Source organism: Sceloporus undulatus, chromosome 10, assembly GCF_019175285.1.
Source record: "Sceloporus undulatus isolate JIND9_A2432 ecotype Alabama chromosome 10, SceUnd_v1.1, whole genome shotgun sequence".
NCBI lineage: Eukaryota > Metazoa > Chordata > Lepidosauria > Squamata > Phrynosomatidae > Sceloporus > Sceloporus undulatus.
This window is the reverse complement of record NC_056531.1, coordinates 11,775,302-11,798,609: the sequence shown is the minus strand read 5'-3', so window position 1 is coordinate 11,798,609 and position 23,308 is coordinate 11,775,302. Positions and strand designations below refer to the sequence as shown.

General features: G+C 43.7%; 2 protein-coding genes across 10 annotated transcripts in view; one reads left to right on the top strand and one right to left on the bottom strand.

Annotated features, from left to right (window-relative positions):
* The window catches only part of LOC121916588 (wiskott-Aldrich syndrome protein-like), a 141,063-nt gene that overhangs the window by 47,212 nt on the left and 70,543 nt on the right, over positions 1-23,308 (bottom strand). The gene's annotated exons all lie outside the window — the stretch shown is intronic.
* HIC2 (HIC ZBTB transcriptional repressor 2) overlaps positions 1-23,308 on the top strand; it is a 121,208-nt gene that overhangs the window by 43,957 nt on the left and 53,943 nt on the right. For 7 of the 9 annotated variants that reach the window (XR_006100879.1, XR_006100881.1, XM_042441586.1 and 4 more), the window contains one exon: positions 8,081-8,129. The gene's annotated coding sequence lies outside the window, so the exon portion shown is untranslated. Of the gene's footprint in view, positions 1-8,080; positions 8,130-13,749; positions 13,962-23,308 lie in introns of all 9 variants that reach the window. The other 2 variants (XM_042441591.1, XM_042441590.1) reach the window with 2 other exon arrangements.

The following is a 23,308-nucleotide window of genomic DNA, read 5'->3' as shown; positions in this document are numbered from 1 at the left end:
CACTGACCATGCTAGCTGAGCCTAATGGGAGTTGTAGTTCAACAGCCTCCTGGGCTACATGTTCCTCACTCTTTTTCTGTGGAAATTGGAATGCTTGAGGAATTCACTCTTTGCAAACTCTGATGGGAGCTGACCTATTCTGCTCCTCCGGATCTAATGTGTGGATTGGAATGTAATTCTCATTCAGCTTTTGCTCTTCTCCAAATTTTCTGGTGCATTTCTCAGCTTATGTACCAAAATGCAATTTGGATTTGCATCCTTTGAGATTAAAGTACCTTCAGGAAATGTGTGCATTTAGATAAAATAATTGTATAAGTACATTTTGTAAGGAATTATAGTCAAAACCTATATATTTAATATGCTGATTTTTGTCCTGCTTTTTACAAACAAAACACACTAATGCAAAAACAATGTGAAAAGGCCAGAAATAGACAGATCCGTCCATCTTTAGTAGAAATCTGGCCCAAAAGCAGAGAGTGTTTGGCCTTCTAGATGTTGTTGGACCTCAACTGTCGCCATGCCTGAATGGTGGCCATGCTGGATGGGAATGAGGGAAGCTGGAATCCTACAATACCTGGAGGGTTACAGATTTCCCATCCCTGGTGGTGAGATGTTTCTCTTCCATTACATGTAGTCCCTGTTCTTCTATGTGGCGATGTTGGCGTTGGTTGGGTGGTTCAAAGGCTCCTCACCTGTCACCATTGGTGTTGAGAATTATGCACATCTGTCTGTCTGTCTCTAGCTTTTCTTGGAGTTTTCTATTTATATACCACATTCAATACCTTGCCTCAATCCCTAGTGCCCTCCAGGGATGCAGGGTGCTGATTAAAGGGAGGATTGTGTAGGGAAAAAAAACCCAAACAGGCCTTGGTTTCCCCCTCGGAGCAGGTTCTGCCAGTGGCACTGCCTCTACATGACTGACTGTGTTTCCTTGTCAGTAATTATTGGGTGGATGGCAGTGGCTCAGTCATTAAGGGAACCTAGCATGTAAATATCACCAATGGAAAAATGTCCCTCTTTTGCTTTTCAGTGTGTGCGCGCGTGAGTATTTGTGGGCAGGGTCCCAGGCAGATGTGTCGCAAAGACAGTACAGTTGCTGTGTTTGGGAATTTTGAGGGCTATGGGTGGGGCATTGAATGGCGCTCAATCCATTGCTCCACATGTTTTTAAATTTTTCAAATGTGGCACATGTGGGATTATCACTCCTGCCATCCCCTAACAATGTGACCAAAGGATGGAGTGATAGATATTGTAGTCCAAAGTATCTGGCTAATGTCAGGTTGTTTGAATATTTCTTTCATCAAAGGCACGCGTGTACAGGACCATGTGATGATCGAGCAAATGGCCAGAAGAGAGAGATCAATCTTTCTGCCCCCTTACTGCCAGTCCACTTGGCTTTTCTGCTGGAGACCTGGTGGCTGTACAGATAATGTCATACTACAACTTCCATCATTCCCATCCTTGGGCTGGGCTGATGGGAGGTAAAGTCCGACAACATCTGGAGCATCTGGCCTGGTGCCTCTACAGACAGCATGTTAATTCAGGATACTAAAAGAATCTTTAAGCTGCTGAGTTTCTTTGTGACCGTTACTGCTGGCTTACCCTGACTGCGAGCATCTTCCACGGTTCCAGACTTTCAGCCCCACTTGGAAATGCCAGCGATTTGAAAACTTGGGCCTTCTGAATGCAAAGCATGCGCTATAACACTGAGCTACAAGGCTACCTCTAGTTAGATTGTAGGTTCCTTGTGGGCAGGGGGGCAGTCTACACTCCATGTATTATTATTATTATTATTATTAACCTTTATTTATGAAGCGCTGTAAATTTACACAGCGCTGTACATGCAATCTTTTTAGTTAGACGGTTCCCTGCCCTCAGGCTTACAATCTAAAAAAGACATGATACAGAAGGAGAAGGGAGTGGTGACGGGAAAGGGTAAGAGGTCCAGCAGTTCCTCTCAACCTCCGAGGCCTGGACCAAGGCAGATGGACTGGAGGGAGGGCAAGGCTTCATAATGGATGGTTAATCATTATCCAGGGAAAATACATAATCACAAGTAGGATAATACATATACAGTACATAGGTAAAAGTTGGCCATGTGCACTGGCACAATATAAATGACAAAAACCTGTGGCTCAATTTGACACGTGCGCCATTGGCTCAGTCTCAGTCTCTGCACTGCTTAAGCTGGCTAAGGAGCGTTTCACACTCCTCCAGTTGGCCCAGTTTTGGAAATGAAATGAAGTGGCAATAAAAACCCACAACTTCTTCCGTGCTTTAAAGCAATTTCTTGGACACAAAACTTACGTGGTGTCGAGGTAAAAGACATTTAAGGAACTATGTGTTTCTTTCCATTTGTGGAGGCTTTAGCACAGTGGATGCAGAGTTCTGAAGGCAGTTGTGTTACTTGTTGTAGACTCTGCTATACATGTTGCCCTCTGACTTTCTGAGGTTTTGGGATATATGTTGGAAAGGGTTTCCTCCCTCCCTTCTCCAGAGCCAGTCACTCTAATTTTGGGGTTGATGGCTATGTGTTTGTGTGGTTTGCCTTAAATCTTGGTTTGAATCCACAGGCTCTCTTGTAACAGCAGCCTACTCAAACTGGATCTTCTTTGTGAGTATCCTGATTCTGTGTGGTCTCCCTTTGTTAGGTTGGTTTATGGTCTCTGAATGCTCAGGAAACAAGGCATGGTGTGCCACCTGCTCCTTCTTCCTGCAAGAAAATATTTTGCATGTGGCAATGGGCTTAAGAAAGCCAAATGCGGTGTAATCCCCCCTCCCCCAATTAATATCTGTCACCATCATTTTTTAATTCTTTTCCTCATACCTTTAATGTGTATTTCCTCATGCCCTTTTGAAAAAATAAATTTGAAGCCATATTCTCTGAAGGCTGAGTGGCGTCCTCCGACATAGAGCAGCAGCCTAGTGTTAGGAAATAATTTTAACAATAGACCATATGGGAGTCCTAAACTAGCAGGCTTTTATTATTCAGAAGGCGGAAAATGTGGTTTGATATTCAATTCATATACGGCATAAACGAGAGCCACAAGCCAGCTTTGCTTGAGCTGGGGGGATTCAGATGGTCTTTTGACTATAATAACTTAACGTTTTGGCCCGGGTCCATAGAATGCATCCCAGCTGCTGGTTGTAAGCCAAGAAATAGTACTTGGTGGTTTTGGCTACTTGCTCAGTCACTCTTAATGTTGTGCTCACCCCATCCTCAGTCCCCACTTTCATAAATGTATTTTTTTATTCCCTCCCTCTGGCTTTTTCTCTCTCTCTTCTTCTCTCTTCCACTTTCCTTCTCCCTTGCTCTCACACATTCTTTCTCTTTTCTCCCTTTCTCTCTCTTGAACCCAGTCTTTCTCTCTCTTTCCTCTTTCTGTTCTCGATCAGAAGATACCTTTTGCATTCGCTGCAACGCAGACACAAGGCCTACTTTTCCATGCCAATGCTTTGTCCTTAAGCTTTCGGCAACATGTTTTCCTCCTGTACAGTTCTGTATTGGAGAGCTCTGCTGTGGTGTAGCAGGTAGGAACTAAAAGCCATATTGAAACAGGATTTGCATAGCCCTAACTTTACATTTCAGTTGTTGCTCACAATAGGATCTTTATAATGATAGATTTGCTCAGTACTTCACTGTTAGTACGTGCGCACTACATCTCTAAAACGTCCTACAATCTTTCCTGTATTTTCTTTCGTGGGGTCATCGTTTTCTTTTTTGCCATGACCTTGTCTCAGGGATGGGCTCTTTGAGGTATGTGCAGATGTCCCCACACATAGGTTGAATGTGTGGGTGAGGAGATGGGAGTGGACTACAGCCACTGTCCACACCCCTAAGCACCCATGCGCTTGCTGGCCACACAGCTCAAGAGCTGGTACAAATGGGAAAGGCCCCTGTGGATGCTGGAGGGCAAAACTGGGCACAGGACCAGCTGGCATAGGCCTGCTTCCACCTCATGTATTCAGTGGCTACTTGTTGCCTTGTGCTTCCACATATTAGTCTACACAGTTAGCCCCCTGTATCCATGGATCCAAGCATCCACAGCTTGAAAATATTTTTTGAAAAACATACATTCCCCAAAGCAAACCTTGATTTTGTCATTTTATGCAAGGGATGCTATTTTACTATGCCATTGTGTTTAATGGGACTTGCACATTCATGGATTTTGGTATCCTTGGAGGGTCTTAGAACCAAACCCCAGCAGATACCAAAAGCCCACTGCAAAGCCTATTCCATAACGTTTAGAAGGTGAAGTGGGTAACAACACAGTTTCGGTGAGGGGAAGGTGACAACCTTGCTGCTGGTGTTGATGGGAATCACTGGTAATCGCTGAGATTTCTGTCACGGCTGAAGCTCACCAGCCGCTCTAATGTCTTCCTGTGGTGCAGGAGGGTGCAAGGGAACGAAGGGAGGGAACAATTGTCACTGCCAAAGTTTTGGTAACTAATTTTCAGCTACCAAGAGAAGTCATGGCCACAAAAATGAACGGGAAGGATGACAAATGTGGCCCCTGTGCCATGTGTTCCCCACCCCATTGACCAGATTTAGTCAAGGAGCTAGGCCAGTGGTTCCCAAATTTTGGTCCTCTATGTGTTTTGTACCTCAACTCCCGGAGGTCCCAGCCAGCTTGGCCAACAGTTGGGAATGTTGAGAGCTGAAGTCCAAAACATCTGAAGGACCAAAGTTTGGGAATCGCTGAGCTAGGTCTTTCCCTTCCCCTCCAGTGATAGTGGTCTCTTTTGTGACTTTACATCCATCTGAAGAGCCTGGGGGCTTAGTTCTTTCTGTCATCCATATGAATGGCAAAAGGCACCAGATCCCATCTGATCTTGGATGCTAAGAGAGGTCAGCCCTGGTTAGTACTTGGATGAGAGACCACCAACAAAGACCAGGTGCTGGAGGCTCTAGGAAGGAACTGACAAAACCACCTTTGAATATTCCTTGCCTAAGAAAATGGAAATGGGTGATGTACAGTCATAAGCACTCTGAATTGCAAAGGCAGGGCACCAAAAACAAAATAGTTAGCGGCCAGAACAATTAAAAAACAGAGAGGCAACACACAGTAAAAGTATACAGCCCGTCAAAGCAGGGGTGAGTTTCTTCCCACCGTACCCCTCTTTGCTGTGGGTCCAGCAGCGGCCCAAAGTTCTTTCCCTGCTCTGGTTTCTTTTATAGCATCCAAACACTTTACAAAGTTCCCAAATAAGCCGGTTTGGCCTATGTTTTGAACCCTGCTCCGAAGTGATTTATCTAGTTATATTTATGTCCTGCAGGTGGGCTTGTGTGGGAAGCAGGATATTTAGGAACAGATAGATGTTTGGGTCTGAACCAGCAGGGTTTATTCCAGTAGAATAAACATTAAAGCCTAGTGGTCAAAACATGCCGGGACTAAAATGCCACTTGGTTTGAAGATGAAAAATACAACCCGAGATTGCCAAAGTTCCAGTCCACCACTCTAACCACATGGGTTCTTCATATTAGTGCAATACCTTTATGACACCAGACCAAAAGCAAATAAAACACATGCGTATTTTCAGGCTCTCTGGCTCTATTTGTCAAGCAAGGTTTTCTTTTTTAAGGTGGAGAGTAATAGAGAGAAGCTGACTTCATTGAGTCATGGTATTTGCATGATGTCCTGGTAGGGAATGAGACAGGATGCCATATTGTAATGGAGCTTTCAGGGCCAGTGCGTGACATCTCTTGTAGAAAGTGACTGTCCTATTTCAGGCTGCTGTTAGCAGTGTCATTTTTGAATATTCACTCTTTGGGGAGTAGTGTATGAAATTGTCTTCAGCCTAAAACTCAGCAGAAAAGACAGCTTTGCCTGCTCCCTGCTGTGCTAGCTTTCTGCATGCAGGGAGTGCTTGGGATTATTATTTGTGAGCTTGGAAAAATTACTTTTTGGAGCAGTCATGTTGACTAGAGGCTTTTAGGAGCAGTCGTCCAGAAAGTAGCTTTTTCAAGGTCTGATTTTTTTCCTCCAGACCAGAGCATTCAAAAGGAATTGTTCCTTCCTGCACCCTAAACTGGTATAGTTCAGTTTGCCTTGCCACTCCTGCTTGCATATACAGTTGGCCCTCCACATTTGTGGCTTTGACTTTTGCGGATTTGATTATTTGTGGTTTTGAGTAATATGTTCTCCCTAGGAATCTCTTATGTTCTCCAGTGCAAATCTGCTGGAAATTGATCATAGTTATGCTGGAGAACCTAAAAGTTCCTAAAGAAAACCCTTCTCTGGGCATTTGTAGGTCCTCTGGCGTGATTCTATGATCAACCTCTGGCAGATATTGACCATAGAGTTGCACTGGAAGACTGGAGATTGCTAGAGAGGTGTTCTCTTAGGTAAAAAGTGTAGTGTTTTTTTTTATTTGCGGATTTTCCATGTTCGCAGGAGTCCTTCACCCCTAACCCCAGCGAATGTGGAGAGACCACTGTATACCAATCCTAATGGGGCCAGGTCTTTACCAGGCAGAGCTCAATTGAATATTCTAGTATAACAGGGACTGTTTGCTACTATATATGAGCAAGCGTGAAGGAGTCTTTTGCGTGTAAGTTTTGTTCAGGGAGCATTATATGTTTTTCTGCCACCATGGGATAGGAACGGTGGTATGAGACCTTCAGCTTGTTGGATAAACATTTGAAATCTGTGTGCAAGCTTTATATTTATTGTTAAAAGCTGCTGTAACTCGAGTTGCAGAAGCCCATTTCTATGTATTTCAGAAAATATAATGGCTCCCATAGTCTCATCTTTGTGATGTTACCCTCAAGAGGGGGGCAGAAATTGCTATTCCCAACCAATCGTGGAGTGGGATTCAACCTTCTTAAAAGGTTTTCAAGCTGCTCTCTTGGATCAGTAGTACATGACTCCCCAAAAGTCTCTCTGCTTTCAAATGGCATAAGGGAATCCAGCCACACCTTTGAGACTAAGAAGAAATTTCGCGCAGAAGATTTTACGGAAGCAGTCCACTGCATCCATTGCATCTGAGATCAAAGAAACTCATCCCCTCCTTTAAAAAAAAACATCCTAGATTTGTGAAGTGTGTGTGTGTGTGTGTGTGTATCTGGAATTGTGAAGTGTATGTGTGTATCTGGAATATATAGAAAGGAGCTTTCACTCTCCCCCTCAACAGTTGCAAACCTAATGTCCCTTAAGAACAATTAACTTTGGTTACTTTTCACTGCCATTACTTTTAAAGGATTCATTACAACAAAACCCCAAAGATAGGCCCCTACGGTCTTTATTGACGTAAAGGTGGAGGCAAGTTGAGTCTGAATTTGCAGGGGGGGGGATCTTAGGATATATTAGCAAAATGGGGCTTCAGTTTGCTTACTTTGGAAACCGTGCTCCCCATGGGATTTTCAACGGACCTTTGGGTCTTCATTTACAGAGGAGTAGGCCTAAAAGAAGTTCCATTTTTAGCCTGTTTAGTGTAGCCTTTTCTTTTTCCTTTTTTAAAGAAAAGACAATTACCCGGGCATGGCACATTGCATGCAAACTTGTTATGCTAGAACTGTGTTTGAAATGGGGATGGTAATGTCATCTTTGGGTTTTTCTCCCCCCCCCCCCCCCCACCCAACAAAGCTGGTTAGCAAAGCGAAAAACAAGCAGGACTCAGATGGCTTATCGGCGGCTGAGGGTGTGCGGCATTGCCACTTAGTAGTGAGAAACTTGGTGGGCAAGGGCTGGGCTGTAATCTAGTCAGGATCCTTTGTGACCCTCACCCCACCCCCTTTGCATACCATCCGCCTGACACTCTTGCAGGGAAGACAAAAGGCGCTGGTTTCCAAATAGGTCTGGCTCGCTGGCTGGCGCGCTCTCTCTCTCTCTCTCTGTGTCTCTATTCTTAGCACTTGAGTCCAGAGGTGGGAAGCTGTGGCCTTCCAGGTGATGGGAAATTCTACCTGTGGTTGGGGATGGTGAGAGTTATAGTCCAACAGTGGGACACAGTGTCACCTACCACTGCTTTTTGGGGGTGCTAGTGAGAAAGAGGTGGGAAGGCTTTGACTGATTTGCGGTGTTTGCGCATGAGTAAAATCAATGGAAAGTTGACTTCTCTCTCTTTTTTCCCCCTACAGGTAATGTTGCATGTTGCCCCAGGGAAAATTCCCCCTGTTGGTAGCTGAGGTAAGAAAAGTGTGTGTTGTGTGTGTCTTGTGTGTTTAAAATTGCTTGTGAATAGTTTCTCACACTCGCCTGAGATGGAGCTGCTGTGTGCCATGCTCCCGAAGTTACTCTGATCTATTACTCAGTGATACTCTCCAGCCGCTCCTTTTGTACCTTTTAGCACAGCAGCCTTGCCAGCAGTTAGTGGAATGTAATGTTTTTCCCCATTTCAACTGGGTGCCCTGAGTGGAAGGTATGGGCTCATGAGAGTGGGCAGAAATGTGTAGCTTAGTCTCCATGCTCCCAGCTTCCTGTATACTACTTAGACTGGCATTCCTATCATCCCCAGCTGACATAATGATTTGGGATTGCAAATGGTCGACCCGCAACATGTGCCAGACTACAGCACCCACCGGGAGTGCTAGGAGTTGTAGCCCACCTCTGGACGTCAGTAGCCTAGGAACTGCGTAGTGTTGCTGTGTTTTCCTTTGATAATCATATATTAAAACATAGGAAAGCACCTTGTATCTGGTAGGATCATGGTCACAGCCTGGCTGGTGGCACTCCAAGTGTCACAACACCTGCTACCCGATCCTTTTTAACTGGACAGACTAGTAATTGACTGTAGGGCTCATCTTCTGCCCACACAGCAAGTATGCTTATCAGTGAGTTATAGTCTCTTCTTATGTATATATTTATATGAAACATCATGCACAAAGTGCGTTTCAGTCTAGATGATGGGGACTGCAGTATGGTTGCCAGTGGAGGTGCTGGGTTGCCAGGAATTGAATTCTGGTATCTAGCAAGGAAAGCCTCTGTTACACTTCACAGAAGTGGTAGGTGGGTGAGGGTCTGAAAAGTTTCTGGTCTGGTAGCACATGGAGTGAGAAGATGGTCTCCTTCAGAATCCCTGTTTGTTATGTATGAGCTGGAATGCAGTATTTGTGTCATGGCTTGGAGGGGGACGTTCCTATATGTGCATACATCTTCTGCTGCTTTTAATAGCTTCTAAAGAAAACTCTTCATTAGTTAACATATACATGGTGGTTACATTTTCCCTGCAGTTCAAGAAGTGAAAAAGTTTGAACCTTACCTGCATCTCAGTACACTGACAGGCTACCAAGCTCAGCCAGAACTTGTGACTTTATGAATACAGCCTTTCTTTATTTTTACTTTTATTTTATTTTTCTTAAATGTTTATTTCAGTATATTTTAAGAAAACTCTCTGTTACTTTTTTTTTTTACTGTTCCACTTTTGAAGGATAAAATTAAACATTACAAGTACAGTATCCGGTAGAAAAGATGGTTTGTGCATTAATAATGTAGTGCATAATTCTAGGTTATGATCTTTTTTTTAATTTACAGCAGAGGTGGGCAAAGCGCATCTCTCCAGGTGTTGTTGGACTCCAGCTCCCAGCAGCCGTAGCCAGCGTAGTCGGTGATGAGGAATGCTGGGAACTGTAGTGCAGCAACATCTGCAGTACCCAACCAAATTAAAAGCAAGAGAGTTGCATCTTGTTTAAAATAAAAAAGGAAATTTCTGAAGCCTTTAAAGGACAGTGATGAGACAACCAGCCAAATCGCCACTGGTGGGTGTTCCAGAACCACTGAAAGGCCGTATGCACCCGTTTTGTGGCCAATAATTAAGTTGCAACTAAAATCTAAAGAAGCAACAGCTCTTTTAATGTGTGTATTATTTGCATATAGTTACAAACATATATGAACAGGTTACATACTTAGTAAATTTCGCTCCAAAAATCAACATGGCAGAATACAATGCTTAAATGACCCCAACGAGAAGTCTCTTTTTAGACTAGGGTGTTTGAAAGGCTACCTTTGCTTATATGAGCTTGACTCTCTTGACTATATTTTCAGTCGAACATCTAAAATACTAGGGCCTTATCCCATCTGACTCCTGTAGTCCCATTGCTTGCACAAGTAGCATCCTTTTAGATGAGCTCCCATGTCAAAATAAGGATTCTGCTTCCAGGATTCAGTCTCTGGAAAAGTTGTGCACATACAGTAGGTAGCGTCACTCAGCCTTCCAACATGTGTCTCACTCAGTGATGACAGAAATGACCACTGGTCACGTCAAAATCTTGTCTCCGTGTCCTTCAGTCCCATAACGTATTTTGTCCGTTGCCACTTCTGGCGTACAGTTGAAGCCTCAGTCTTTGTGATCGTTTTGCTGCAAAAAGCATTTGCAGCCAGTGAAAACATGGGGCAAGAGAAAGCTGCACAGTTGATGCAGGGGCCCCGTAATTCAGGTGAGGGAGCCCATATGTGAAATCCATAACCAAGATGTTATTTAGTGCTGGTTGCCATAGGAATGTTTTTGGCCAGTGTCGACTCGTCCTCTTGGGCTCTTTCCTGTACATTTCCTGCAGAGAGCATGTGTTACATCTTTCTATCCAAGAGACACATGTTTCATATTTTCCCATAACCTTCTCCTGACCCTTTTGGCTGAGGAAAGGAAATGCAAGATGGGACTCTTCCCCCCCCCCCCCCCCAGTTTTGATTCTTACACGGAAATGGAAAAATCCTGTGGCTGCTGCTCCTTGTAAAGCCGTGCCCCCCCCCCCCACCTGCCGCTTTTGTTGTGTGTAATATTCCTTGAATCCATAAACTCTAGTGAAGGGTCAGCCAAGTTACAGAGTAGTTCCTACACCACTCCTGAGTTGATTGTGTGTGGTTTCCCATTTGAGATCTGTTTCTCTTCTCCTAGACCTTTATATGAAAAACATAATGAGCGAGTGGTTCTCAGGTCAGAGGAGCAAAATTAAAATGATCATTCCCCAAAGGTCAGAGACACAGACCCTGGAAGAACCTAGAGGTAGAGAGATCTTGTAGCACCTTTGAGACTAACTATAGCAAGACATTGGCAGCGTGAGCATTTGTAGACTTCAGTCTGCTTCCTCCAGTGCATTTGGAAGGACCTATTAGCTCCTTTCTTTTATGGATGCTTTAATGTTTTGTAGCAGCGGCCGAGCTGTACGCAAAGTAACAGCCCATTGACAAGATGTCCTGCAAGGTTTGTAGCTGTGCCGTAGGGACAAAAAGTAGCTAGCACGTCACACAGCATGAAGTATTTCCATTTTTGGAATTTCTAGTATTTGAGACATTTTTATTCCACCTTTCTATCTCACTGACACTCATGAAATCTTACCGGAACATTTCACCTGGTAAAAATGTTGGTAGTGTTTTCCATAAAAATGGAAAGTCGCCACTGTCTGTGTGTAGATACAGAGGGAGTTGCATTATCCCTTGGCATCTCTGTGGGGAAAACACTACCTGCCTTGCGTTAGAGCTCAGTTTAGCATATACAGTCCATATCCACAGATTCTTTTACCCACAGATTCAAGCATCCACGGCTTGAAAATATCTTTAAAATGTATACATTTCAAAAAAGCAAACCTTGATTTTGCCATTTCCTAGAAGGGTACCGTTTTACTATGCCGTTGTACTTAATGGGACCTAAGCATCCACGGATTTTGGTTTCTACAGGGGTTCCTGGAACCAAACTCCATCAGATACCAAGGCTGCACTGTAGTAGGAACTGTCCTAATACATGGCTAATCTTTGCCTGTGAGAGGGCTGTGCCATCTAAGCCATGTGAGCCTCAGCCTAATTTCAGTTCTCCTCCAAAAGGGATCATTTTGCACCTCTGACAGGAGAGATCTATTCCATCAACCTGTTTTAGGAAGAGGAGGAAGGGCAGGAAAGAAAAATGAGGAAACTGCAGGGGGAGAGAAGTTTCGCAGTCGCCCCACCATTCGCCAGCATGTAGTCCCTGGCAGTTTATTTAGCCCCCAAGTGATTCAGCCTTCCTCATGTTAGTGCCTTCTAGCAGTGCTGCAACAACTGACACCAATGAGCATGCGGATGCCTAATCGACATCATCCAAGGGAATCATGTGATCCTGGGACTGTGTGATTTACAGTATTTAGACAGGGAATCGCACCACAGTGAATGCATCTCTTTTCTTATTTGAAAAGAATCCTTTCAGTGGGGAAAGTAGGTCATAAAGTTAAAGGACTTGTGGCCAGCTTTCCCCCTCTGCTTCTATTCCAAGTACAGAGATTATTCTTAGGATGAGGAGCATTCCACTGAGCAATTCTTTGCCGTCTGTTTAGTGAAAGAGGTAGTATTGGTACTATGTAGGACATATAATGCGTCTCTTCCACATCTGACATGTTGCATTCAGGGCATTTAGGCCATATCCAGAGCTTCAGAAAATAACATTTTTGAATTACAACGCTCATATTCCCTTAGCCAGCATAGCAACTGGCTTGGAATTATGAGAGTTGTGTTCCAGAAATGTCATTTTCCCAAACTCTGGAAAAACTGTGTTCAGGAGCTACACATCTTAGGAGTAGAGAGGAAAAGACTACCCACCATAGCTTGTTTCTGGTCCTCAGCAAACTGCAACATCATGAATATTGTGAGGAAGCCTGTGGCTTTTGGTTGAATCCTGGTCTAAGAAGAAGCCTGCCCTCCACAGGTTAGATGCAAAAGACTGGGAACATAGTTTTTTTTTTAAACTACAATTCCCAGAATCCCCCAGATAATTAGAGAGAGCAGGACTTGCTTCACATACAGGCCCTGCTTTCAATCTGGATCTCTAAGGAACAGACAAAAGGTCATGGGGAAGATCATGTCTTCTGAGATCCTGATGATTTGCTACGATCAGCCAGACTGGGCAAAAATCTGATGTTTCTTCAGTTTTGTATGTGCATACCCATGTAACATTGCATTTGTCTGGAGTAACCATCCTGCAAAGAGCAACCTTGGAAATAGTGTATAAGACTGAGTGATAGAGGAATTTTTCCCCAATTGGAGAGAATCTCATGTTGCAGAACATGGGAAAGAGTTACTTGTGTGGACTGCAATTCTTGGAGTCCCACAGCCAGCGTAACAAATAACGTTTCCAAGCTCTTATCTTATTGTAGTAATGCTTTTTCTTCTGTGTGCTAGGTTTAATCCCATTCTGCACCTCTTTCTCCTTTTCTGCTGTTTGTGCCTATGGCCAGATTCGGACATAAACATTTCCAAGGCAACATTTTTGGCCCCCCCCCCCCTTTTTTTTTTATTTCCTTTTTTCTTCTTTTCACGTTTTCATTGATCCAGAATTCCACTGGACTTTAAAAACCCCTGGCATACACACAGCTTGAGCCATCTTGTTTACCTAAAAGCTTCTGCCCTGGGCAGTATTTGTGTGCCTCTTCCTTGTAAAAATATTCATTTTGGCAACTTTGTTTGAAATGATGTTTCCTTTTCACATCACACCCCACACTTGTTTCCAAAGACGGTCATCACTGCGCCAGAATTTTTCTTCATTTCGCTTGTATGTTAACTTCCCTCCCAGTTCCAGTTCACCCTTTGTCTTAGTGCATCATGTACGCCAGGGTTGTGTGTTCCAGTCAACCTTTCCTTCCCGGAAATGGGCATCAGCGGAAGCAGGGGGATAATTTAGTGCCTTTTTTGGCTTACAACTCTTATCAGCCCTTTCGGCCCAAGCAACAGCAACAGCTTGTTGTCCAAAATATCAACCCTTCCTTGACTTGTTGCCCTCCAGATTTTTGTACAACTTCCACCACTCTGATCCTTTTCACTGCTCTTTTTGTCCTCATGAACTTGTTAGAGAGGTCTGTGCATCGCTGTTGTGTACCACATAACTATCACACCTTGCCACTGCACCATGCTGACCACACCGGATCCCATCCGATTTCGGAAGCTAAGCAAGGCTGGGCCTGGTGCTTGGATGGAGACCATCAGGGATCTACAGAGGTGTGTACATGTTCCAGTCATGTATTGACTTATGGCGACCCCATGAATTTCATAGGGTTTTCTTAGGTAAGGAATATTCAGAGGTGGTTTTGCCAATAGGGCTAGGGAAAAAAATCCTGCATGGCCCTTTTGGGAGCCACTGCTAGTCGGAGTTGACAATACTGGACCGCATGAATCATTGAAGTCTGACTATATATATATATATATATATATATATTCATATATATATACTCAACTATAAGTCGAGGTCAGGTTTTGGGGCCAAAATTATGGATTTTGATCTGACCCGTGAATAAGTCAAGGGTAAAACTTAGAGGCATGTAACAAAGAATATAAAGGATGAAGCTAAGGAAAATGATGCCAAAAAACATACAAAGTTCTGGCAGGCGTAACTGTTTCTGCTTTTCCAAATCAAGCATTCAAAAAGGTCAGAGGTTGAGCCATGGGGGACAGAGTAGAAGGGGTTGGGGCTTCTTTCAGGTGCTCTTGGAATGGACTAAGGTCTCACCTTTCACCATTCTACTCAGAGAAAGAGAGTGGTTCCTTTTTTGGGGGGGGGGTCAATTTTTTGATTACAATTTCTAGACTTATACATGAGTACATACAGTATGTGTGCTTGTGTATATATACAGTGGACCCTCCACATTCCCTGGGGTTAGGGGCACAGGACCCCCATCACAATGGAAAAAACCCAAAAAAAAAAAAACACTACTTTTTTAACTCCAGGAAAGACCTCTCTAGGAATCTCTATGTCCTCCCCCACAACTCTGTGGTCAGCATCTTGAGAGGTTGGCCATAGAATCATGCTAGATGACCTACAAATGCCTAGAGAAGTGTTTTGGCTAGAAATTCTTAGAGAGAACATATTAATCAAATCTGCAAAAGTCAAAGCCGTAAATGTGGAGGGCTGACTGTCTATCGCACACCCCTGTCCTATCTTATGTAGCTTTTGGTTGTGAATGCTTCCTTTTTGCACATCACACCCCACCATTGCTCCTATGGTGGTTGTATGTCAAGCCGGCCATTTGCTTTCTCTCGCGTGGGTGTGGGGAGGGGTGGTGGTGGGTGAGGAAAAAAGACTGTGCACATTCTTGCACACTTTTGGAGCACAAATGTTCCCTTGCTTCAAACATTCCCTGAGGTCATAGGCCAAGGGGGTGCTGTGTGCTTTTGAAAATAACTTCCCTTTTGAGGGCAGTTATCAGATACCCCTATGGGGTGAGCTACAGCTGGTGTGCCTTGGTACTAACATAATCCTTAGAATGGTGTCTACGGGACACAAATGCTGCCTCTCAGTATATTTAAAGGGACACACCTGTTTGGTGACAGCTATGAGATGCCTTGGGAAGGAAAAGAAATTTGATTGGGGAAATGAAAAGGGTTTGTTCCTTTTTAACCCATACTTTGTGGGTCGTCTTCTTCCTCTTCCTTCACATTTCTGGTCAGAGTCGAGCAAAAGTAATCTCCCCAAATCCTCCTCATTTTTTGCAGTTGGCAAAGGTGAAGAAGAAAGTTGGGAAGGAAAGTTTCTGTAAATTCTTGGAAGAGAATTGAAGGGATGGACAATTGACCTCTTCAACAGTTTTGGGTCACCATAGTCCAAAACTGTATGGTCACCATAGTCCACTGTATTAGGAGAGCACTGGGTTGGGAAGGCCATGCTTGAGGCAACTCATTCTCAAATTACTCCCCTCACTCCAGGATTATTTGAACCTATGCTTTCAGTTAGTGACATTTAACTCCAAGCGCACATCTTTAGTGATTTGCTCACAAAATATCTCCTTGTCCTTTACTGTAGCTGGAGAAAATATTTGGGGTGAAAATAAGTGACAGATTGTATTCCCATGGGGATAGCTATCCAGCTGTGTTACTCCAGGGAGAGATGCTGACTACGTTTTGTCCTGACCAAGGATAAGCTTCCATTAGATCTGTGTTTGGATTTGTGTTAGGGTACAAATGTGTACAAATTAGCGTAAAACAGTGCGTTTCTGAGCATGTTCAGACTACAGGCCTCTCACATATGACAATGCATGGATTTGTTTGAATTTTATCCCACTTTTCAGTGAAGACAGGGGTGCAAAACAGTATTAAAATCCATCCCAAGAGTTTTAATATTAGAAATGAAAGATACTGTAATGGTACTGCAATGGCAGTTTTGTCTGGCCTTTGACAGTTACTGAGCTTAATCCAGGACTCTTTTTTCCAGAAGTCGTTGCTAACAGACATGGAAGGAGATTTGATGGTAAAAGATGCCAGGCAGCAGCAGCAGCATGCATTCAGTGGTTGCGCTTCTGGAGCCCAGCCATTGTTAACTTCTGCAAACAAGGGAAAATAAGTGAAAAAGGATATGAGCACATACATCCATGCACAAAAGTCAGTCTCTTTTTTTCTGTGTATGGATGCATTGATAAGAAAAAGAAACCATGTAATTTAATTTCAGATCTTTTTTAGTTTTAGTTCCTGCAAAAATCCTGATAACATCTGAGCAGAGTTTGAATATTGCCCTCATTAAGATACATAGAATACCCAGATTAACATCCAGATTAACTGAATTCATGGTAACTTAAACACGAGCCATTTTTGAGCTGCCTTGGTCCTCTTAATCCTGATTTTAAATAAATCCAGATGCTCTTCGGTCATTTGATTTTGTTGAATGGGATTTTCACCTTCACTGATTGATTGGTTTGTTTAAAATATTTGAGGCCACCCTTCAGCAAAACCTATTGGGTCAGCATATGAAAAAAGATGATAAACACCAGTCTAACATGATAAAATCTGCATTTAAAACAAGCTGAGGAGTGCAGTGCCCTGTATGGTGAACATAAACTTAAATCCTATTGTCCTCATGAAATGAGTGAGATTAACCAGCGTGTTGAGTCACCATTCAACTTTTAATTCAGGACTAACTTAAGTAGGTTCAAAGTACTTAGGTTTATATTGTGGCTGGATTATTTCATTTTTGTTGACTATATCTTTCCTTCCATGAACCCAAGGCTTGTGTAGAAGACGGCTTTCCTCCTCTTACTGTATTTTCATGAAAGCTCCATAAGAAGTTCAAGCCACCTGGGGCTGATCCTGAAAGGAGGTGTACTTGTAGATGTCACTTGCTGGGGAAGAATGGGGAGACTTTGTATTGTCCTCAGAAGCTTCTGGTGGGCACCAGTGGGAGACGGGAGTCATGCTTGACTTGGTGGCACCTGTGGTCCAAGCCACAAACCTGCTTTCTGGTTCTCATGTATCAAGGCAGCTCCAGTGTTGAAGCTTTCAATTATGGCATCCTGCTAAAAGTTTCAAACTTTTTCTACCTCCAGTGAAAAGTGCTTTAAAAACAAAATATGCTTTCTTCAACTTTTGCATGGAAGAGCAAGTGGACTTCGTAAAGCAGAAAATTGCTACCGTTTTGTAAGTTGTGTCTCATGGGCATCTTCATTTAGGCTGGCATCCATCCTCATAGTTGGTCCCAAATAGAGTAGACCCATTTAGTCGGTCATTGAATGATGAGTCCACATATTTAGTGGGTCTACTCTAGGCAGGACTAATAACAGGATTTGGGCCTTGGTGTGTGTGAAAAATCCTTTCAGATGTTTTGATCTAGTGCATTTTGTATCTGTATAATCTTGCCATCATGGTAGAATTCAAAGGTATAGCCATGTTAGTCTGCCAACTTCTTTCTTTCCGTTAGTCTGAAAGGTGCCAGGAGAGCTCTCTAAATCTTGCCATAGTTTAAAATCTTGCTTTGACTTTATTCCCATCCAAAGTCTGGAGAAGTTACGTGTTTCAACTACAGAATCCCCAGCCAGTGGCCATGCCAGTAGTTCAGAAAATTACCTTTCACAGCATCTACTTCGGTCCCACCCTGCTGAAACATAACCGAGATCAGTCCCAGTTTCTGTTTACTCATTTCTGCCATTCCCCTGCCCCCTGCACTATTATGTGGGAGTCCGTGACTTCTGTTTTTTGGGAAAAGCCCGCAATGGGATAGCTAATCAGTTTGATATAAGGAGCTTAGCTAGTGTTTACCGGAATCATGGGACTCAAAAGCCCTAAAAAGTCAACTCCTAAATACCGTCACAGAAACTAGATGCCATCTGTAAGCCTGCCCCTGCTTTGCCATGGAGGTCAAACTGGTTTAGCTTGCCTGTTGACTCGGCCGCAACCCTAAACATGCCACTGGGAAAATTTTTAAAAGGTCCCCCCTTGACTCAATTGTGTAACTGCTTTAGAAGCCTCAACCTGCATTTGCTGCCATTTTAGGTCATAAGGTATATGCCACAATATTTAGTTTTAAAACAGGCTGCGTTAATAACCCAAAGAGCCTCAAGGCGGCCTAATTCCCCCGTCCCCTCAAAAAGCACAGCTTACATACAAAAACCTTATACCAATTTCATATTCTTTCGTATACATGTGCAACAGCTCTTCCCAGCATGTACAGAGAACGGAAAGTTGAGATCAGTTTGATTTATACCATGCTTTCTCCCTGAGAAGCTCGAAACAACATACATGCTCCCTCCCCAGTATTGTTATCCTCACACAGTTCCTGAGGTCTCATGCTAAGCAAGACATAGATGCCCCCTTCCAATATATTTCCCTTGTTTTCATGAACACAAAGCTCAGTGTAGATCAGTGATTCCCAAACTTTAGTCCTCCAGATGTTTTGGACTCCAGCTCCCAGAATTCCTGATGGTTGCCCAACCTGGCTCAGGCTTCTGGGAGTTGAAGTCAAAACACCTGGAAGACCATGTGGGAACCACTGGTGTAGATCAACTGAGCCAGTGTGGTGTAGTGGTTTGAGCGCTAGACTACGGCTCTGGAGACTAGGTACATAGAGAGATCTTGTAGCACTTTTGAGACCAACAGAAAGATAGAAGTTGGCAGCATGAGCTTTCCTAGACTGAAGTCTACTTCTCAGATGATTTTGATGTTAATTCAGATTCAAAATTCTCACATACCTATGACATATATATGTCTGTCCCTGGCTTCTGAGGAAGTAGACTTAAGTGTATGAAAGCTTATGCTGCCGATTTCTTTCTTTCCGTTGGTCTCAAAGGTGTTACAAGATCTCCCTACATACTGATTCCACAGACTAACATGGCTATATCTTTGAATTCTACCACTCTGTAGACTAGGATTCAAATCCCCACTCAGCCATGGAAACCCACTGAGTGGCCTTGGGCAAGTCACACTCTCTCAACCAGAGAGGAAGGCAAAGGCAACCCACCCTCTGAAAAAACCTTTCCAAAAGAACCCCATGATAGTTTCACTGTAGGGTTGCCATAAGTCAGAAATGACTTGAAGGCCCTCAACAACAACCAAGGCCAACTTCTCTCCTTAGTGTCTGTGCCATGGTGGAGTCAAAGGCAGATGGGAGCATAGCTTTGGGATGTCATGTTCCTCCCCTCCAGAAGAATTTATGGCATCTGCTGGAGTACCAGGGGAACAAAGATGCCCTGCTTTGGAGTGTGGTGATAATGAAGCTTTCAAGTTTGACTATTGCGAACAGATCAGCGTGGAGGAAATCAGAAAATGAAGGAGAGCTGCAAGAAGATCAAGCAGAGGCTAGATTTTTTCCCCTTCTCTTGTTTGACTGAGTTCTTGCTTCATCCTAATTGGTAGTTTGAGTGTTAATTAGACATGCAGGGCATGCATGTCAATGAAACATGCAAGATTGCTTGTATTTCTAATTACAAATGGAAGGTTGCATTTCAGTTGGCTGAATGGGCCTTCCAAGTTTGAATCTCAGCTGGAAGAAGTCAGCGCTGTTGAGTCCAAAAAAGTTTACTCTAAGTTAACTTCACATGGGTTCATAGACACTCCCTGTAAACTTAAATTGCACAATATTATTAATGGTTTGAAGGGGGGGTTGGATGTCTTCTTACAGTGGAGTTTTGTGTTGGCTTCTTTGACGTAAATAATAGAAAGCAGGCTGTGGGTTCTCCTTAGGGCTTTGGGGCTATGACCGTGGGGGACTACTAGCAAATCCATGCCTTATATATTTGGCTGCATTGTCCCCTGTTGCCACATGTCCCATAAGGACTGCTAGCGATTTGTAGGAAAGGTATTTTGAGACTTCACTTGAGGATTTCAGAACTCTGTCAATGCTTCATCCTCCACTGTGACACCCTGGACTGCGTTCATGGAGAGCCTTTGTGAATTATTTCATTACAAGTTCTAAATGTAATTATAACTTCAAAAAAAAATCTTACTTGTCAGACACAATGTTGCTTTACAAGCTGGGTTTGCCGAGATTTCCCCATGAGCCAGCATAGAATTACCATATATAGATGATGGTGATGGTGATGGTGGTGGTGGTGATGATGATGATAACCATCTTTTATTTATATCTCACCTACTCCAATTAGGACCAAGGCGGCTTGCAGTAAAATGATAATATGATAATATAAGGTGAGGGTTGAGATGGTGGCTTTTTCTTCTTTGCCTCCTTTTTGCGTGCTTTCCTCTTCTCTTTCCCGTAGCAAATTAATCTCAGAACACGGTTCTATTTTTAAGCCCTAAAAAGAGGTCTAAAATAGCTGGATCTGATATCAGCCCAGTTGGGGGTCATGGCTTTTATCAACTGTTGGGCTCTCCATCACAACTAAGGAAATAATGCTTGATTTTCTTCCCGTCCTTGTGACCGGAAATAGACATTTTTTCCCAGTTTTACTTTTTCTTTTTTCTTTTGAGCTGCCTGCTTTTGAATGCCAAGTATTTCTCAGCGTTTTGAGCCTGTGAAAGAAGTCCTTCTTGCTTGTTCAGCCCTCGGGGTGTGCAGGTGTACCTGGGTAGAAGTTTTCCTTATTAATCCTAGAGCCGTGGGAAGGGGCTGTATTGGGGTGGGGTGGGTGGGGGTTGTCTGCGCATACCTAGGCACCAGTACTGCACCCCCCTCCTCCATTTCTCTTCTGGTGTCTTCATTTAGGAGGAACCGCCAAGAGGAGAGCAGATACAAAAAGAAGACATACATTTCCCTTTATTTGTTTTCTACAAGTATAGCAGTTGCAGTCTGTGGGGCAAGGGGTGAGAAAAGCTTCATTTTGTATTCCTCCCTTTCAGGCCCAGAGCATAGTGGTTCTCACTCCATGGGTCTCCAGATCTTGTTAAACTGGGACTCCCATAATCTAATCGTTTGCCAAGCTGACTAGGGCTTCTGGGAGTTGAAATTGGAAAAGATTTCAAGGGCCTCATTCCCACTTACAAATAAACCAGTTTGCAATCCGAATCAATGGATCGATTCGACAGCAGAACGTGGTTCACACTACATTTGCCCCGATCGCATTTTTCCCTTGTAAAATAACCCACTTGTGGTTCACATTCACGAATGTATTGGTTCAAAATGGACCTGCTCCAGCCGGTCGAAGGGCAAATTTAAATCGATTGCAATCTGCATCTGGTTCACATTTGCGCTGAATCGATTTATCCAAAAAGACACGGAAAATATCAGCATCAAAAAGACGCAAGTTAAATGGGTCTAGCACATCCCCCCCCCCCCCGAATCGCTTCAGCGATTCGTTTCAAGTGGTAACCAGGGTCATTTGAACCGGTTCAAACCGATTTGCGATCTGGTTTAAAAGGTAGTGGGAATCAGGCCAAGGTTGGGAGCCACTGATTTCAGCTGAATATGGTTAAGGTTGAGGATGCGGTGGCTTTAGTGGTTAAGATGTCAATTCTGATGATCAGAAGATCGGAAGGTTGGCAGTTTGAGGCCTGAGTGCTGCATGATGGGGTGAGCTCCTGTCACTAGTCCCAGCTTCTGCCAAGCTAGCAGTTCGAAAGCATACAAATGCAAGTAAATAGATTGGTACCACTGGTGCAGTCATGTTGGGCACATGACCCCCAGAGCAGTCCTCAGACAACACTGGCTCTTTGGCATAGAAATAGAGATGAGCACCACTCCCTATAGTCAGTTAGGACTAGACATTCATGTCAAGGGACTACCTTTACCTTTTTCTATGGTTAAGGTTGGTTAGGAACGAGCACGGTGCATTGGTTGGAGTGTTGGACTAGGGCTCCAGAAGACCCGAGTTTCAATCCCTGCTCATCCACTGGGTGTTCTTGAACAAGTCACACACTCTCAGCCTGGTAGAAGAAGGTGGTGGCAAATCTTTGAAAAAATCCTGTCGAGAGAACCCTAGGATAAGGTTGCCATAAGTTGGAGTCAGCATAGAGACACATTACTGCTGCTGCTACTACTACTGCATGGCTGAAGAACCTTTGACCCTCTAGTTCAGTGATTCCTGAACACTGGCCTTCCAAGTGTTTTGAACTTCAGCTCCCAGAATTTCAGACCATTGGCCAAGATTGCTAAGGCTTCTGGGAGATGCAGTCTAAAACCCTTGGAGGAGCAGTGTTTGGGAATCACTGCTCTAGGTGAACGCAAATTCCCACCAGCCCCCACCAGCCTGGTTAAGGGTTGAAGGATAAATGTGAGTAATAACTCATCATTATCTTGAGAAGCACCAGTTCTCCACCCATGCCCTATCATCTAGGGCAAGGCTGGATAACCTCTAGGACAATATTAGAAATCCCTTTGTAAATGGTTAATTCACAGCACTGGCAAGAACTTTCTGCCCCTTTTATAGCAAGATCCACTGGGTGGGGGGGGGGGGGAAGGAGAGTCCCAGTCCCCTTTTGGTTCCCCTTATTTCTCAGCCGGTTACTCCAAGGGCTTGCAACCCTCATTGGAAAAAAAAGGGTTCAATAGCCCCGGTCTAGGATGTAGATCAGGGTGGGCAACCTTATGCTGAATTTGCCCTCCTGAGACCACAATCTGGCTTTGCTCCTTTCCCTATGACTCTGTTGTTTGATGGTTTCCTATCTTTTCTAACGTTCTGCTCTCCCTATTCTAAAACCCCGATAGGCCTCTCCTAAGACGTAGTTGGTGGCAGCAAGTGTTTTATCCAAATGGGAGGATGGGGTTTTTTTGGTTTTGTTTTTGTTTTGTCTTTGGTCCTGCCTACTGCTGGAATGTAGCCCCCTGAGAATTTCTTTGAAATTAGATTTGGACCGTGGGCTGAAAGAGGTTCCCCAAGCTGGGCTCAAAAAAGGAGTGGAAATCGTGCGGCACATCTCACACATTCAGCTCCCAGTCTGTTTTTGTGCTTTCCTAACCTCCTCTCCCCTGATAAATTTTACTTAAAAATGAGAGTCCCTGCACACACAAGCCTCCGGGAGCAAAGATTCTCCTCTGCAGCAAGGTGTACCCCTGTACGCATGACATGCCACTCCATAATATATTCCCCTCCCCCAAGCTAGAAATTTCTTTTGTTTTTTCACATGGTTCCTGTGCAAGGGCTGGTGTTGCTTACGTGTTGTGCACCGCCTCGAGTCCCTATGTTGGGAGAAAGGTGGGATATAAGAAAATAATAATAATAATAATAATAATAATAATAATAATAATAATAATAATAATAATA